The 18,264-nt window shown below is 27.9% G+C and overlaps 1 long non-coding RNA gene across 3 annotated transcripts; it reads left to right on the top strand.

Moving 5' to 3' along the window:
* Nucleotides 1-542: 542 nt before the first annotated feature.
* On the top strand, nt 543-14,057 carry LOC136087821 (uncharacterized). 3 transcript variants are annotated; one of them, XR_010642106.1, is made up of 6 exons: nt 543-816; nt 3,563-3,718; nt 7,784-8,079; nt 9,338-9,494; nt 10,874-11,062; nt 12,879-14,057. It is a non-coding gene; the product is annotated as an uncharacterized LOC136087821 (long non-coding RNA). The 3 variants fall into 3 exon arrangements; XR_010642105.1 differs by lacking the exon at nt 12,879-14,057 and having other exon boundaries at nt 10,874-11,367; XR_010642107.1 differs by lacking the exons at nt 543-816; nt 12,879-14,057 and adding an exon at nt 953-1,009 and having other exon boundaries at nt 10,874-11,367.
* Nucleotides 14,058-18,264: the final 4,207 nt, after the last annotated feature.

Here is an 18,264-nt window from a genome sequence, read left to right as displayed (position 1 = left end):
ATTTTTTTAAAATCTAATAAAAAACAATAACAGCGTAAAATATATTAACAGCTTCTATAATACTAAAAACTTGATATCGTCACTAACAAAGCTGAAAAACCCATGAAGTTTTACTTCATATACTTTGAAAGGTATAAAAAAGTTAAAAACTCAAGGATGAATTCAAACGATATATTAAAGAGTTGCGATCTGCTCTAAATAGTCCTAAAAACAATACAAGTGCAGGATTTAATAAAAATAGCGTACATGTTGTAAAACAAGTTTTTAGTATTCTAGAATCGTCATGAATCCTCTCTACATCACATTTTTGATTAAATCTTTTTTCTCTTAAATTAGGTATTGTTTTAGAAAAATTAAAATATTCACGAGTCTTATCAGATTTTAAATCTGGTTTTAACTTGGATACTTTAACTTATAGACGACTTTCGGTTCAACTATGCTTTTTTAAGTTAGTCTAACCAAGTACGTAAAATCTTATTTTACGTCCTTGGTCGAACGTATTATGTACAATAATTTTAATAACTACTTAATAGTAAACATAATGTACATCAAGCAATTTGGTTAAAAAAAAATTTATTCAACTGATCACGCTTTAACAAAGCTGATAACTCATGCAAGTGATGCTTTTAATAATGATTGTTTAATATTAGAAGTTTTGATTGATCTGTCTAAAGCCATCAGCACCGTCAGTTATATCATTTTTCTTAAAAAACTTAAAAACTATGGAGTAAAAACAATAACTTAGTTTAGTTTGAAAGATATTTATCAAACAGAAGCCAGTATATACAATATGAAACAGTTAAAATGACAAAAAAGGTAATAATATGTGTTCCTGTGAGCTAGATCATTATTGTGATAATGATAAAATCTAATCTTTTTATCTCAAACTTATCTTATTTTGTTTGCGGATAACTCCGATCTGTTTTATTCTTATAGAGATATTAAAACGGTCCCTTATGTAACCATTACTAATGGCATTAGAGAGACGAAATAAACAAATGGTTTAAATGTAATAATAGTTTATATGTAAATTACTATATTTCATAAACTAAGTAACACAGCTTGGCACTTTCGTACTTATCTGCGCCCCAAAATAACCAACTTAGTTGCTTTTGTTTAGTATAAATGTTTTTTAGGAATGATAAATGATTACTTGTCCAAACAACCTAGCCGGCATTTGGTGCAAAAAAGACGTTTTTTTTAGACATTTTTTGAAAGTTCTGAACGTCTTTTGAACGTCCAAAAGACGTTTTTTTCAGACCAAATACTGTCTGTGAATATTACAATTATAAATCAATATTTTAGTATAACAAATATATTACAATAGTTAATATGACTATGCGTAAACAAAAAGTATAAATTTTTAACATTTAAAAGATGTTTGTCTTCCAAAGAGTCATTAGAGTTTTTAAAAATTCCCAACAAACTTTTTATGATTATCAAATTTAAATGTTCATCAAAAATTATTTCAAGAGTTTTCATTAAAAAAACTCTTTCTATTTTAGTATTTTTAATTGTTAGCTTTGGTAATTTAAGTGGAAGGTTCTTGGACAATTTAATAAAATATATTTTGTTTCGTCAATATTCATTTAAAGTTTGTTTGCTATAAACCATTACAGCAGACATATTGACTCTGAGTTTATACAATAAAAGATATTTTTTAAATTTGAGTCTGAAAAGAAAATATTAGTGTCATCTGCACAAATAAGATTATTAATTTTGAAGACAAATAAAGATCATTCACATAAATTAAGAATAACAAAAGTTCAAATATTGATCCCTGAGAAACACCTCATCATACTGATTCAAATTGTATGCAGGTATAAATCATAAGGTACTCCTTGTTTGCCGTTTTCTAGATAACATTGCAGCCATTTTAGAATATAATAGAATGAAATAATATAGTAGAATGAACTATTCTAAAATTGCCTAGTTCGTATTGAAGAATTTTGTGGTTGACGGTTTGAAATGCCTTAGATCTAGAAAAACTCTCAGTGTTCAACTATTGTTTTCAAAACTATTCAAATTTGGATATCAAATTCAATTTTTGCGTGTTGTATGAATTAATTTTTTTGATAAACAAACTGCTTATGAAAAAGTAATTTCATTTAAATAAAAAATAATTGTATAGCCTGTTATACACAATAAGTATTTTGAAAAAGCAGGAAAGTACAGAATTATGTCTGTAATTTAATTTTGTTGACACTTTTTATGCATAAGAATTATTTTTGCTAATTCTAATTGGTCACAAATGATGCTGATTTCTAAAGAAAAGATTAAAAATCATAAAAAGAGGTAACTTGCTTTCACAACTTGTTAATTTCATCCAACACTTTTATTTTTTATCATTGTTAAACGAAGCTCGTCGACGTTTTAAATTATCCGAATCGGAATTAACTTTTTTCAAAAAAGATTTATATGCTTCGTTTTTTTCTGGGTAGATTATAACCCAAGTTTATAAAAGTTATGAGATAAGTTAGTAAAAGTCATTAAATGTTTCTGCAATTTCTTTTTTATTAAAAATATCTCTTTCTTTTATTACATTATAGTTTTAATTAAGAAAGAAAAAATAAAATTCAAAAGAGTTGATGAAGGAAAACATTGTGTGCAACCCAGGATTTACAAATAGGCAGATCAAGCACCTCCCTAGGGTGACAAATTTAGAGGGCGGCAAAATATTAGCTACCAGTAAAAAAAGTTCAAATATGCAAAAAATTAATTTTACATTTCTCTAGGATTGAATATTTAAAAATGAATGTACAGAAAAAGTTATATATATATATATATATATATATATATATATATATATATATATATATATATATATATATATATATATATATATATATATATATATATATATATATGTATATATATATATATATATATATATATATATATATATATATTTATATGTTTATATATATATACATATATATATATATATATATATATATATTTATATATATATATATATATATATATATATATATATATATATATATATATATATATATATATATATTTAACCAAAAATAATTTTTAGTTCATTTTTATGGCAATTAAATATATGCTGATCAAATTTATGTGAACCAATACCTGTTCTGCATGTGTAGATGTGTAGATTAGTTCTACACCTTAGGTTATTAGTTTTACCAATGTATGTTGTGTTTCCATCACATCCATTACATGATAGAAAATAAGTAATATTACATGATATTGTTTTAATGTACCATACTTTACCAGATGATGTGGTAAAACGGTTAACAAACTGAAGATACGTAGTACATAACTTATTTTGATACGCATTTTAAAACCTTACATTCATCGTTAATAAAAACTGGTTTCTTATTAAAACTTGATGTACTTATGTGTCTTAAAATATTTTTTGGTTAGCGTTGTGATAGTACAATAGAAGTGTTTTCATAAACTGATTTTAATTTATTGTCTAAAACAAACAGTTTCAAAATACCATGTAGAGTTGTTAACAAATTTTCAAAATTAATATTTGCAAAATTTGTAGTTACAAAAGGTATAATTTTGTTCTTTTCTCTTTTTTTAGGTGCTGGTCCATGTCGTCGAGCTTTAAAAATTCCATTATTAATTATTTTTACTGGGTAATTGCATCAAACTAAAAATTGTTTTAGTTGTTGAAGTCTGATTTCCATTTTTGTTGGATTAGATACAAAACAAATGATCCATTAAGCTAATGTAAAAGGTATATTTTCCTTTGTGTGTTTAGGGTGATTGTTATTGTAATTTAGATAGTCATGGGAATTTGTAAGTTTATAAAAAATATCTGTTTCAATAATGTTGTTATAATGTAAAATAACTGTTATGTCTAAAAAGTTAAAAAATTGGTACTGTGTGGTTTGCGTATATGAAATTTTAGATTGTTCTTCTGTATATTTGATATCGGGGTGTAACAGCAAATTAACATTGATTTTAATAAAACAACAAAACCATCATCCATGTATCTTTCGAAATTGTTTTGAATATTCTCGCATTCAATTTTATTGAATAAATTTGGTAAAATTTTAGGAAATAATTTCACTTCTTCAAGGTATCCTACTACTAAACAAGCTTATGGTGGAGCCATTTTTGTCCCATAGCTGTTCTGATTAGTTGATTAAAAAACTCATTGTTGAAAGTAAAATTATTGTTCTGTAAAATAAAATTCACACTTTTTAAAATAAAAGCTTCTGAAAATCTGATAGGTAATCACGTAGTTTACATACCCAAAATTTAATTGCTTCTGAACCCAATTCATGAGAAATACTAGTATAAAGATTAGAAATATCAACACTGTATAAAGTGGTATTTTGGCACTCCATATTATTAGGTAGTACTCTAATGAAATGGCAATTATCTTTGAGATATGTTGTTAATTTTGTTACAAGAGGTGATAAGATTTTTTCAACGAGTTCACTAATAGTCTATTTACACGAGGGTACATTTGTCGGAACATTCCATAGAACATGGAACATGAACAATTATCCTTTCGTGTGAACTTGAACAAAACATTTGAGATTCACAAAACATTTGAGGAACTTTTGTACCGTCCCGCCAACCCAAAACAAATAAATGTTCCGGAACATTTATTAGTTTTCGTATAAAAAATGGTCCCTATTTCCAATTATTTTTAAAATTGCTATATGCAAATTTGTTGTGAAAGGCTCAAGCTATTCTTTTTGCAAAGTTGTTGTCATCTTAACCAGATTTTTTAGTCCTTGATCTTTTTACTGTCCTTGGTCTTGTTCATGTATCAAGACAAGAGTATCGATACTTTGCAACATGTTGCCTTGAAACTTTTAGTCTTGACCTTCGATCTTTCTTATTGAATTCAGAACTTTTTTTGAATATTGTTTCATAATTTTATTCATTGAGTTAAAAACTTGTGGTAATTGCATGCAACCAAGGAAATTCCGATCCCACATCAATATCAATCATAAGTACAGTGTTGGCCATTAAATTAGGACATTGACAAAAAAAGTTACATATTACATTTATTTTCATATATAAATGCACCAAAATGAAATACTGATAATGAAATAGTTAGTGAGTGCATCTTAAATCACATAATAAACCAGTTTAAAAAAAATTAATATATTGTATGTCCTCCTCTGGCATCTATGAGCGCTTTTACACGTCTTGGCATTCCACGAATAAATTGATCTGCAAGTTTCTTGAGATGCTCATCAGGATGCCAGACATGAACTAGCTTCTCAATTAACTGTGCCCTATTAGTTGAAACTGTTTTATTTACTTCCCTCTTTAACTCTCTCCACAGTTCCTCAATGGGGTTACAATCTGGGCTGTTTCCTGGCCAATTTAACGCTGGGACATTCCTTTCTTGAAGAAGTTTAGCGATGGATTTGGCCATGTCACAAGGTGCACCATCATGCAAATATATGCAATTGCCATCTGGATACCATTCATCTAATTGTGTAAATAACTTTCTCTCTAATAAGTTTTTGTATTTTTCTTGGTTCATTATACCATCTACAATGTAGAGTCGCCCTGTCCCTGAATAGATATCACGCTCCAGACCATAATCTTATGTGGGTGTTTAACAGTTTCTTGAATACAGTCTAGATGATATGCTTCTGTTGATTTTCTCCTAACATACTGTGTCCTTTCTCCCAAAACTTCTAGCATTGTCTCATCTGAGAAGCAGACCTAAGCATAGACAATACAAAGTTTCTTTTAATGGAACACCACAATTTCATAATAATCAATAAATTAATTATTATCAATTCTAAACAGAATGTCGAGATTGCTCACATTAATGCAATTATTACATTTAAAAAGCAAAAAGTTTATTCTAATTAGTAATAATAACCAGCAAACAAGGACAATATTTACTAAAACAAATATTAATATTCAATAAATACCTTTGTCCAATGATCTTCAGTCCAGTTCTGGTGATCCTTCGCCCAAGCTAGTCGCTTCTTGCACATTGCCGGTGTAAGCTTTGGTTTTTTCTGTGGCCTGTAGGCCTTGTATCCATGTTCCACTAGGCGTCTTCTCACAGTTCTACTACTGACTTCAACTCCAGCTTTCCTCCATTCACTGACTAAATCAGAAGATGATCTACGCCTGTTTTCACGACAAAGCTTTATCAGTTCTCAATCACCACGGTGTGTTGATTTGCGTGGTCTGGCACAGTTACTTCTCTTAGTTTCAGTAATATTGGCACCAGTAAACAAACTTTTTTTAATTCTACCAACAGTCTGATGGGAAACATTAAGTCTTTTAGCAATATCCATATTTGTAAAAGACGAATGTTGCAACAAGGTAGCAACCTCACGACGTTTTGCGGGACTAATGTCTGAGCATTTACCCATTATTAATTTATAAAAATTTACAGATATATCATAGTAATTTCAAAATATAAACTTCCTTTAAATCCAGTCAGTATATTAATTATTACTAATTTGACTAATCATTAAAAGTTTTATTCTGTTGCATACTGTTCAATGTAACACCAACACAACATCAATATGAACTTAATCATCTTGCGACTTCTTAACTGACATACAACGATAAAACTAACTTAAAATTCTTAGCATTAATTAATATTTTTCAAAATGTTTGTTTATTATTAAATTACCATGGTTCCAGAACACTAACATGGCATTGGTTGTGTTATTTTTAACTCAAAATCAAGAAAAAGTGAAATTTTAATGAATGTCCTAATTTAATGGCCAACACTGTAGACCAGATGGTGGGCAATTATTTAAAAACAATTTATTTGACCATTAAAAAGTATTTTTATTTTTAACGATATTCAAAATTTGTATAAATAAAATAGAAATTTAATTATTATTAGTTTATTACTAGCTTAAAAAGAAGTTATATTTATGCAAGTGTTTAAAAACTTGTTCTTCAAATAGACCATTATTACAAAGACAGTAGTATTTTTAATTGGGATCAGTTTTAATTTGAATTGAAAAGAAGTATAGTTAAAGGTAACATTTAATTTGCTTTAAGAAAGTTTAATTTTCATTGTTTGATAGTTTTTATTTACTTATATTCTTTGCAAGCATTGTTATTAATTCATTTTTAATAAACTTATAGCAATTTTATTATTAAAATTCAACTTTGAACTAGTAAGCAGAGTTGTTTATTGTTAGCCTTGCCAATTAAAATAATAATTAATAAAAATTATTATTATCATTATTGTTATTATCATTTATCTTAATATTATTAATGATATTATTATTGGTATATATTTTATTATATTAGCTTTGTCTTATCTTGTTATTTTAATTGGTGAACATTACCATTAGTATTTTCCTCATAAATATTCCGTATTTACTTAATATTAGTTAATTTACTGTTTGAATATTTGTGAAAGTAAGACCTTTATTCAGAATATATATTATTGATTGACTGTATTGATATGACTGTAATGTATATCTTTGCCACAATGTGCTAGAATTATTGACATTTAATAATAAAAACAAACAATAGTGTTGACAGATCAATGTTATTAAATGACATAATTATTAAATTGCAAGGAAAAGTAAAAATAAGAATAAAAGTAGCATCTAAAAGTTTCTGTTCCCTTGGCTACCAGTTTTTAGCCATTAATTAAATTATTTAGTAAGCCCATAACATTATAAAATTATTTAAAGCCCATAATATTAAATTATTTAGTAAGCCCATAACATTTATACCGCTTGTAAAGTTTAACCTTATTTAGTCTATTATTAAGTTTTTTTTTTTCTTTTTTTGTTGTTGTTATTGTTGCTAGATTTAATGTATTTATCCTTTTTAGTAGGTAAAACTTTAAGTTTACCCAATGTCTCAGCATTCAGATAAAGACACTATAAACGCCAGCACAACGCATACTGGTCTTTGCATATCTCCTGGAAATAAATTTGTATGGAATATTGCTTACACAAGAGTATTATTAGATTTATGGAAAGATAATTACCAAGTGCTAATATCTGCAAGAAGAAACACAAACATTTAACAAATGGCAGCTGAATTTTCAAACACATATAATTTTGTACCTCCTTTAACTGGATCTCAAATTCAAACTAAAATTAGTAATTTAAGGAAATAATTTAGGTATGTACGTATTCTATATTTAATGTATGATACCTTACTGAAATGCTGAAAATATTTTACAAAGTTAACCATGTATAATAGGGGAGAGTGGTATACCTTGGAAGTATTTTCAAACTTTTACAAATATAATAAAAAAATACTTACGATGTAATCTTTAGCAATATATTTTCTTTAACTTGATGATATTAGTTACTCTAGAATTTTTTATTAAATATTTAAACATATTTTTTCATCCCTTTTGTTAATTCTTAAAAATAAATTACACTACAGCCAAGGTACACCACTGGTGGTGTACCTTTAAAGTATGTATATTTTACCTTGGAGGTATTATTGTTTTAACAGATTAAGTTCTCAACATGCTAGAAATTTGATATAATGTTTACTTATAGGATAGTTAGACTATATCTCAAATGAGGCTGATGTGAATCAGCCTCATTTGAGATAATATTAATCTAACTAGTTAGATTTATATAAATTATATATTAGTTTATATTTATGTTAAATTTATGTATGGTTATAAATTTAAACTAATTCATACTTAGAAATATTAAAAACTTACAAAAGAAATAAAGTTGATTTTTTTTTTTTTTTTTGTTACTTTACCTCCCCAAGGCCAATAAGGCCACTACAGATGAGAAGGCTACTTGTGGTTATAACCCTCTCTTAACTCTATAGTTCCAAAACACGAACCTTGGCGAACAAGGTCGCTGCGCGGAGAAACAAGTTGAGCGCCGTACTACCAGGGATGTGGTGGGGATCATACTCGGAACCTCTCGCTTATAAAGCAAGCGTTCTACCACGACTCAACTACCGCATAAATTAAAAAAAGAGTATAACAAATAACTACATTAAAGTTTAGTAATATTAAGTCTTTCACTTTAATTTAGCATTTGTCTACTCTACATTCAGGTAATAAAAGTTAATGCCAAATGATAGTTTATCCAGCTGTCTTGTTGAACCTCCTGTAATAGAGGGATGTGGCAACTGAAAGACCATGTCTGATTTGTCCAACTCATACACAGTTTTATATTCTCTTTGATAGTTTGAGAAAATTATATAAGAAAAAATAACAATTTGAGAAAAATTAATTACAATTATAAATGTAGCTAAAAAAATGCTTTACAAATTTTGATAATCAGTTGTAGATTTACAACACGTTAATAATTTTTGATTGTCACATTTAAAGTTATTTGATTCATATTATATTGTGTTAATGATGTGCTTATATTTACTTATATTTTATGTATATTTTTTATAGACGAGAAAAACTTCAAGTTGGTTCATCGGGAGGAACTCCTAGTAAATGGTGGCCTTATGATATTGTTGCCAAAATAATAGGTGGTGATGCTTCCCTTGAAATTGACCTTTTATCTAAAAATCAAAATTTTTCTTGTCAAGATTTTCAAGATGATCAAGTAAGTTTAGTATAATTTATTGCTGTATATTTTGTAGTGCTATATATTTTTTTAAATAATATATACAATTTTTTTAAATGTTAAATATTTCTACTATATTAAGTTTAAGAAGTTCTTAATTTTGCAACATTTAGCAGACATCAAAAACATATAATATTCCCTCTGTTCTGAAATACTGTTCTGATTTCACATGTTTTTTTTGTTCCAAAATACTATTCCGATTTGATTTTATTGCTAATTTTGATGAGAAAAATCGAATATCTTTGACTTATTTATAAAATGAAAAATTGTTTGAAAATGTTTATCAAGGGCCATTACATTAGGAGTATTGAGGGGACCTTGCGCGCCCTAGATTTTTGCAAAAAGATTTTTTTTTACAAATTATGTTTGTGATTCTTTATTTATTAGTTTAGGTCTTTTTGGAGCAGCATATACACACAATTGCGTAGTTATATACCAAAATAACCCAAATCTAGGATATCTATCTATCTTATTTTTGTATATCTCTTTGTCTACACATGCTTATATATAATAAGATAATAAAAAATCCAAAATCCAGATTATTTATTGGTGTAAACTAAGTGTTCTTAGAACACTTAGTTTGACAAAAAGAGGTAATGGTAAGATTTCTTGTCCACAGTGCTAAAGGTCACTGATTGTTTTAGTGCACACATTGAATTTTTCAACAGTATTTTAAAGTAAGCCTTTTTTTAGTTTTCCATTATTCCTCACTGTAAATCGCTCTACGTTGCTCGTTTCTAAGTTCATGCGTACTCTTTTATTCATTTAAAAATATTCAAAACACATTTGAAATCTTTTTAAACCAAAATGTTATCTGTTTTTAAGTTTGTTGTTATTGCAGTAAAAACTGCAATAACAATAAACTTAGAAATGCAATAAGAGCACTAGCAATTAAACTCCTGACTCTTTTTGTTACAGATTTAAAAACAATAAAGTCATCTTTATTGTTTTTATCATTAAGCATAAAGTATTTAAACTAAATGGTTTTAACCACTATTAAATAATAAAGATAATATTATTGCCATGAATTATTCATAATATAGAAAAACATCATAATTTTATATAAGAAATGTTTTTAATTAAAAACATAATTTATTTTCAATAGTTTTTTTACATTGAATTCAAATTGGAGCAGTACTTTGGAACAGAGGGAGTATCATGTTTTTGAATTATGAAAATCAATTTGTAAAATGCTATTGTCTATATAGATCTTTTTTGTTTGGTGGAGGAGGGGGGAGGATGAAAATGACTTCAAGTCTAGTCTCTCAAAGTCAAGAGAAAAATTTTGATTGAAATATGATTTATAATCATTTCTTATATGTGGAATTTTTTTTTTAATGTGTATTTTTTAATTACAGATTGCCACAATGGAGGATGGTAAGGAGACTATTGGTATTTTAAATATTGAAGCTTTGAATGATACAAGTGATGTGTAATCTATGGTCACTATTCCTGATGAGGAACCAACTCAATCTACATCCGGCTGCAATAAACGAAGGAACTCTGATGATGAAAAAACTTTGAATAAAATTGCAAAAACTGAACCGGTAAGAACAAATAGAAAAGCAAATTTTTCTTCAGAATATTTAAAAATAGCAATTAAAAATCTAGATGTTCAAATCCGTTCACAAGAGCTACAAATCAGAGAAGTTGCTGCTTTAGAGCATATGTGCGATGCAATTGAAAATACATCTCAAGCCCAAGTAAATGTGTCTAAAGTCCAAGTAGAATATTATAAATTCTTAATGAAAAAATAAGATGTTCTATTAATCAAGATATCTCTTTAATAATTAATTATGTTAAAGTCAAAAGGTCAATATCTTTTTCAGCAGCATACCTTGTTTACTTATCTATGCAGTATATATATATATATATATAAAATATATATATATAATATATATATATATATATATATATATATATATATATATATATATATATATATATATATATATATATATATATATATATATATAATAAGGTTTTTCAATGTTTTTACTAAAGGGATGGTTAGTGAAATATTGTACATGCTTGTAGATGAAACTCTATATATGTTCTTTATCTTACCATATTACTATTATCAAATGAATTTTTACTTTGTAATTTCAAGCATTAAAATGCATCTCTGATGATATTTTTAAAATTTGTCATATAATTCTTTTTTTTTGTATCTCTATGCTATATATAATTAGTATTTTTAACCAAAGAAATATTTTCTTTGTGATATGATACAAGCCTGTAGATGAATTATAGTGATATGTTTTTTTATAATGCCAGTGTGGTTTGTTTTTTATCTACACAAATTGCATTACATGTTTCATTTTTATTTTTGTTAACAGATCATGCTGTATTAATTATAACAAAATGATTTTTAACAATGTTTTCTAATTTCCCTTGAATTGTAATATAATAAATATTATATTTATGCAATGTATTTAGGGGAAAGGCGCCTATGATGGCATACTTAACTTTGAAGCTTCATTATTCAGTATCCTGAAGACCAATAATAAAAGTTTTGATATGGATACATTCCTTGTTACATCTGGAACAATAATTACCCTGGGAGTTTTCATCAGTTTAATTTTTTTTATAAGTTATTCTTATTGTAAAAAAAAGCACAAGTATGCCATCATAGGCTACCACTGCTCCTATGATGGCATAGGGGAGGATGGGGCTAGTTAGGATCGAGGGTTAGTTAATGATTTCATTTAACCTTAGAGTCTTCCCTCAGAAAACCCAGAAATTACTCGAAACCATCCTAATTTACCATTTCATGCTACACACCAGCATTGTAAAATTTTGCGCATGCGCATAGGATATTGCGTTTTACGTATTTTTTGGACCAAAAAAAAATTTTGGAGCATCGCTTTCTTTTAACTTTACTTAAAAATAAGTTTTTCTTATAAAAAAAAAAGGTTTTCCCAACTCGTCAATATTTTAACACCCCCAACTCGTCAGTATGCCATCATGGGTAAAAGTCATCATTTTCATTAAAACAAGCTGTGTCTGCTTTGTTCAAAAGATAAAATTAAAGTAACTATTCCACTAAATGCACAAAACTTGAATATAAAATGCATGAAAATTTCATTTCTGCACAGTTAATAGTAAAATCACAATCTTAAATATATGAAGGAAATAAAACTACAACAGCACATCCCAAAATCGATTTTTGTTGATTATAAAAACAATACTTGTGCACAAGGGACGTTTTTTCACTAAAACTGATGTAAAGTCAGTATAGTCATGTAGGTCTAATCATTTTTTTACCAAAATCAATTTTAATGGAAATATGACCGGTATGCCATCATAGGCGCTATGCCATCATAGGCGCCTTTCCCCTATATAGTTTTAATAACTTTTTAGGGAGATATCTGTGAAGGAAAAAACTATTGGAAAAACATGGAAAGCGTTTTGGCCGTACTTCGATCAAGAAGTAGAACATTAATCGATGACGAATCAATCACCTACCTATTTTCATATTCAAATTTAGCTTCCTTTAAGTTAAATCAACAAAGGGATCTAATTAAAAAAAAAGTTTGGGTTAAGCCGAAAAGTTCTCAATGATTTAATGATATTTTTAATCAAATAGAGGAATGTGAATTTAAAAAACATTTTCGAGTAAATCGCAACAATTTTGATTTCCTAGTTAATGAATTTCATACACATTTAGGCTAAACTACCACATCTATGCGAGAAACTATTACAGTAGTAAAACGTGTTGCAGTTACATTACATTATCTAGCTTCATGTGAAGAATATCGTGTTGTGTCTAGCCTTTTTCGAATAGGAAAGTCAACAGCAAATTTAATTGTTCATGAATTTATTAACGCTGTTAATGGCATTTTGCTCCCTAAATATGTTAAATTTCCATTATCAGAAGAAAATTTGAATAAATGTAGTAGAGATTTCGAAGCTATTCTTGGTTTTCCCCAATGCATTGGAGCTGTTGATGGATGACATATCCCAATTTCAGCCCCTAAAGATCAAGCAATTTTTTATTATAATTAAAAAGGGTGGTATTCCATTGTACTTTTTGCCGTTGTAGATTGTAGATACCGTTTCATTTATAGAATTGTTGGATCGCCTGGTAGAAATAATGACAGCTATATTTTGCAGAATTCTTCTTTGAAAGCAATGTTAGAATCAAATCTTAAAGAGTAGTTGAGAATGCTTTTGGACGCGTTAAAGCTCGATTCCGTGTCATTTGCAAGCGTATGGAATGCGATATTAACTTTGCTACAAGAATTGCTTATGCTTGCATCACTCTTCACAACATCTGTGAATATTATGACATTATAATAGAATGGCTTACACATCATAATGATGACCAATACAGTTTCTACTGCTGGGAACAATGGACCAGGAAAAAATGTTCGCGACGCATTTGCTAAATACCTTTAAGAAAGAGACAAATAAAGTAATAATGTTTTTTATTATTTAAAGCTTTAGTTGTAATATGGTTATGTATTTATTAATTTTAAACTAAACTTACTTTACTTGAGGTTATCAAATCTGTCTAAATAAATAAATATTAAATATATATGAACACAAAATAAGAATAGTTTTAAATGGTCGTGGGTATTAATGTATAATAGGTTTATTCAGTACTAAACCACTGATGGACTGCTTTTCTGTGTCGTCAAAAGCGATTAAAGTAGATATGACTTATCCATAAAACCAAGCGTTATAAGAAACAGGATAACAAAGTTCCAACGTCGCCTTTTTTATGGCGGGTATTTTGGTTTGGATTTCTATTGTCTAAAAGAGCTAGCTGGATCCGCAGCGTTATTTGCATTTAGTTTTACTTCTCCTTAAATATTAAAAATTAATAAATTATATAAAAAATGTATATATGCAAAACTATTTGTCACTAATTTTTATTCGAATTTTACTTACCATTTGTTTTTCTTTTATGTACCGTCAAGCCAATTTTACATGTGAACGCTACAAGGAACATTTTGTAGAAAATTTTGTTCCAGTAACATTTGTTCCGGAATAATGTTTCGCCAAACATCGCTAGAGTGAAGATGGTATAAGGCGCTGGATAGGCGAAAAAGAACCTCCGACTATTGGCCTTCCATTTAGATCATCGGGGCATTAACATTCAATATATTCTTATTAGATTCTTTTATAAAATTTGCTATTGCATTAGATTTGTGAATTTTCGGTAACATAAAAATTGCTAGGAAAAAAAAAAAAAATTTGATTAATTTCATTAGATTGGGTTGTAAATATTTTTAACTATTGTTCACTAAAATAAACTAAACTAAACATCGAAAAAACTATTTGGTGACATATTGTTATTTAAACGTGCAAATGTTTTTCGAAAAAATTAAAAAATGGAGAAACTCATGAAAGAGATTATTTATCATATTCAGAGTCTGATAAGGCTCTATATTGCATTCATTGTTATTTAATTAAAGATGATAGTTCTTTTTCTAAAAAGGGTGGATGCTCGGATTGTATTTTCACAATTATTGGAATCCCACGAAAAATCTTCTACAAATCGCCGTTGAGACATGACCATGATTGAAAGAAGTAACATGAATGGAAGTGTGGAAACCTTTTGCTCAAAAATTTTAAAAACGAACTAGATTATTGGAAAAATACTTTAAATAGAGTTATCTTGTCATTAAGAAGCTATGGATTACCTCTGCTGGGGATTACCTCTTCGAGGACACAGTGAAAAATTTTAAAATTTTTTTTGACGATGTTCGTCATAAAGCGGACAATATGTTTGAAGTAGTTTTGAAGTTTTTGGATAAATTCAAATTAAATTTGGTAGATTGCAGGGGACTATCATACGATAATGCAAAGAATATGCCCGGAATCTACAACGGCGTAAGCGCCAAAATTTTAGGAATAAATTTACGTGCTATTTTTATTCCATGTGTTTGCCATTTTATAAATTTAGTTGGTCAATGTGCTGCTGAGTGGTGCATTGAAGCCGTGCATTTTTTCATAATAATTCAAAAAATTTATTCTTTCTTTATTGCTTGACTGAAAGCAAAATTAAAGCCAACCAAAAAGGTACCGAAAGTCTTATCTGACACTCGTTGGTCAGCTAGATCAGATGCTTTCACATCCTTGTTTCAAAATTGCAAAGAGATAATTAATGTACTTAAAAGGGTTATCCATAAATAATGTCAGCGATTTTTCGAACCCCCTCCCCCCTTTGTCAAACTGTGAATTTTTGGCCAACCCCCCTTATATATGATGTCAGTTTTTGTACCCCCCCCCCCCCCGCCTAAAGTAACATTAAAAATATGTGTAAACACCATTGATTTTTTTCTGATTAATTAATAAATTTATATAGTAGTAGATATTATCAAGTTATATTATAGAACAGTTGATATCTCATCAAATAATAAACAAACTAATCACAATTTTATTCTATATCTATAATATAAGTTCAATCACTCGTCATCTTCCCATGAGTTGTTGAAGTGATCTTCGATAATCATGACAATTGTATTTTAAATAATGATAAATGACTTGAAGTGAATATAATGAAGTGAATAAAATGAAGAAAATAATGATAAATGACTTTGCTTTGAAGCACATTTTGTAATCCGCTAGGGATCGAATAATGATTGTTAAATTTATATACAAATTGCTGATATTTGTAAACAATTAGATTTTCAGTCAAATGGTAATACAATAATAAAACGTTGGTAAATTTTTAATTTATTTCATGTCTCTGGGAAACTTACATCGAATTCCCCACTTACATCGAATTCCCTATTCTATATTATAAAAAGTTTTAAGTTGTTCAAAACAACAGTTGTCGCTACACCTCGTTCACCACTAGTTACAGAAGAAACACAATCTTTTCTTTTTATTGTTATAACTATTTAATTTTCCTTTTATTAAATAACATATAATTTATGAACAGTTGCCTAAATCATCAGAGTTAAAAATTTAATGAGGTTTAAGTCTGTACTTTTTCATAACAACTTCTATATTATTGAAATGAATGTTCACAGAATTGCTTTTTAAACCAGAAACACAATTTAAAAGTAACAATTAAGACTTTCTTATTGAAATGTCTGGATGTCCCTTTAAAAATCCACTTATAAAATCGCTTTCTGCAACACCATTATATTTATTAAATGGATGAACTATTTTGTACTTTTCAACATACTGGAAGACAACTTGTTGAATGTCACTTATAGACAATTCATTTTTTTTATGTTGATAACTTATTAACTTTCAGTATCATCTGGCAATACTTTTTTAAATGAACCAAGTGATTTTTTATGTATAATAATAGTCTAAACTCTTTAAATTTCTTTCAATCCTTCTCTGTAAAACATCTATTTCCGTTAAATGTCAAAGCTGCTTTTCTAAATGAAATTTCTTTTAATTTTAACATAACATGCTCTGCTCAGAAAAATTGCCACATATAATTTTTTTCTCATAGTTTCAAACCATATTTAACTTTCTAAATAAACATGGCAAAACAAAAAACCAAAACGTCTTGTTTTGCCCCGCAATATGTTGGCATCGAAATTGTGTATTTTCCTGGTAATTTTGTCATAGAAATAAAATCTCAATATATGGAAATGAAATTCGTAATTGTCATAGAGCCAAGAGATGAAATGGTTGTCGTTCTCTGCAACTTATTCATTTCAAAGTGACTTAAGATATTTTTTGCAACACTTAATAATTTAAGTACACAACTTAAATTTTAAAAATCATTAAAGCAATAAATTGCGTGGTTTGGATCATTATAAATGTGATCTGTCTCTTTTTTCCCCGTCTTACCCTACAATGCTTTAGAATTAACCCATCAACATATCATTGATCAATGAACGCATCAATTGATGCGATGAAATTTTAACAAAACATTCAGATTGAGATAAAAATGGTGTCGTTTTAAATTTTTCTCAGTGGTAAATTTTCAATATAATTTAAAAAATAATGTTTTTCAATTTAAAGTTAAATAAAAATGTTTTTCAAATAAAAGTTGAAAAACAATGGTTTTAACATTTAAATTAAAAACCAAATTTTACTACAACACTTTTAAATTTGTAGTAGAATTAGTTTTGGGATCGTCCATAAATTACGTAACGCAAACTTTCACAATAAACAAAACAAGAAAGTTCAAAAGTTTTCCCTCGCAAAGTCCTAATTTAAATAACAAAATCAAAATTGCCCATTAAATTTAATGAAAATTGTAGCGTAACAGGGCCGGTGACACGAGGTGCGGGGAGGGGGCAGGGGCACATGCTTCCTCCACTTTTTTTTTTAAAGAAAGTTCTAGATATAGAGGACTTTTATAAGAAATTTACGATTGTGCCATCCCCCTCACTTTGAAACGCGTGACGACACGGCCATGCGTAAAAGAACTTAATATCTCCTACTTCAGTTTGTTAAATATATTTTGTGTTGCGTTTTGTATGGACGAACCCTTTAGAAGACAATAATTGTCTTATTGTCGATAAAAATTATCAAAGAGAATATATATAATTTCTATATATATTCTCTTCAATAATTCTTAATATATATTCTCTTAAGTAGTTTTTAATATATATTCTCTTCGATCTATGTAAAGTGTTAGAACATTAAAGTTTTTGTGAAGTCTCATGAAACTTTCTTTTCTTAAGAAATCTTATGAAATTTTCTTTTCTTAACTTTAGAAAAGAGGTTGCGTGTTCAACATGTTAGATAAATAAAATGTATTATGAATACCGATTCTGACGAAGAGGAAATTAGAGAAACTACTTATCAAAGTAATGCTTTGTTA

Source organism: Hydra vulgaris, chromosome 12 (assembly GCF_038396675.1).
Source record: "Hydra vulgaris chromosome 12, alternate assembly HydraT2T_AEP".
In the NCBI taxonomy this organism is placed as follows: Eukaryota; Metazoa; Cnidaria; class Hydrozoa; order Anthoathecata; family Hydridae; genus Hydra; species Hydra vulgaris.
Note: the sequence above shows the minus strand (reverse complement) of the source record. Positions and strands in the feature narration are given on the sequence as shown.